This window comes from Meleagris gallopavo, chromosome 3, assembly GCF_000146605.3.
Source record: "Meleagris gallopavo isolate NT-WF06-2002-E0010 breed Aviagen turkey brand Nicholas breeding stock chromosome 3, Turkey_5.1, whole genome shotgun sequence".
NCBI classification, from domain to species: Eukaryota; Metazoa; Chordata; class Aves; order Galliformes; family Phasianidae; genus Meleagris; species Meleagris gallopavo.
The window spans coordinates 31,117,957-31,119,561 of NC_015013.2; the positions used below are offsets into that span (position 1 = coordinate 31,117,957).

The window sequence follows — 1,605 nt, forward strand, 5'->3', positions numbered from 1 at the left end:
GTCCGGGCTTGGAGCCCCATACCCCGCAGTGCCAGCGCCTGCGGGGGGCAGGCGTTGCCCGGAGCGACGCGGCTCGCCAGTGAGCCTGCTTGCTCCCTGCCCCTGAACACACAGCTTTAAGTAGAGCCAAAGCGTCCCAAAGAACGAGGGCGCCGGGCTTAGGTACTGGGCAACAAGCATCCCTCTTCAAGAGCTCTCGTGGCATGCTGTTTCAAATAGGAATAACCTCCATTAGCTCACAGAAACCTCTTTTCCTTCATGTCAATCTCAATTTTTTTTCCATATTCCACTCCTCCACCTCCCATACTTCTTCAGCTGCTGCTGAACAGCATGAAGCTCACACCTCATGCTTGAAGTCTAATAACTGCTCCGATCTGCTCAACTGGCACAGACACCCTGTGCTCAATGTATGGGACCTCAGCTGGCCAAAAGCAGTAGCATGGAATTGGTTGTCAGAGAACTGCAGCCATTTGGCTAAAAGCCTTTGCTTTGTAGAATAAACCAGAGCCATAGACACACTAACTTCTTCTGGCTATGACAATTTTTATTTCCCATTTTCCTCACAAAAAAATAAAAAGCTTTCCAAACATCAAATGGTTTTCCCAATTCATTTAACAATGGATTTCCTACTCACAGCTCTGGAGAGCACCCCTCAATCTGCAGAGTTAAATGCCCCCAGAGCACAGTTCTAAAATGAAACTAGTTAGGGTGGATCTGCATCAGGCTTCTGGTAAGACAGACTCTTTACTGGAAATGCTATCAACCAATCATCAGTGAAACAGGAAACTGCAGAGAACAAAGTTCAGTCCAAATAGCACTGTAAAGATTTTCATTTAGGATACAGAATAAAAGCCATGGAGAAAAATAAAAAGCCCCATGTGAAACACTGTGCTAATATACTCCCTACTTTATATATTAGGATATTTTGTCCAGTTTAAGAATACAGGCCTGACTCTGAGGCACTGAAGAGCATCTCTGTAACACTAAAAATAGGTTCATCCCTGACTGTATTCATGGATATGGTAGGTATACCGACACAGACTGTGTCTCATTTCCAGATGTCTTTCTTCACGACCTTGTCTGGACATGACATTCATATATCATCACCAATACTGTAACTCCACATGTTGATTACAAAGTTATTTTCTGCCAAAACCAGAAACAAAAGCATAGTCAATTTTGTAGATGATGCAACTGTTTCGATCTGGTATGATACATAAACACAGAATAAATGTTTTCACTTACGGTAATACAGACACAACATGTATTACATGAACATTTTAAGCATCCCACATTACATGAATTCTTTTGCTCTGAGGCCTGTATGCTAGGCAGCCTAAAATTTCAGACTCACCAAATTTAACGCGGACAAAACCAGTACTTCATAACTACTACTTCTGCCTTCAGCATTGTATAATCAATGGATATACAGATGGTATATAGTCAACAGATATACAGATATATATATATATCCAGGAGCTTGGCTAATATAATTTATATTGGAGAAATGAGAGAAAAAAATCACTCGCCCTGTCCTGGGCTCACAAGATGAACTCCTGATGAAGCAGATCTCCAGAGAGATCCTTCCCCCACTGGCAGTCAGCT

The 1,605-nt window shown here is 42.6% G+C and overlaps 1 protein-coding gene across 5 annotated transcripts in view; it reads right to left on the minus strand.

Moving 5' to 3' along the window:
- The window catches only part of MOCOS (molybdenum cofactor sulfurase), a 213,503-nt gene that overhangs the window by 206,729 nt on the left and 5,169 nt on the right, over window positions 1–1,605 (minus strand). The window lies entirely within an intron of this gene.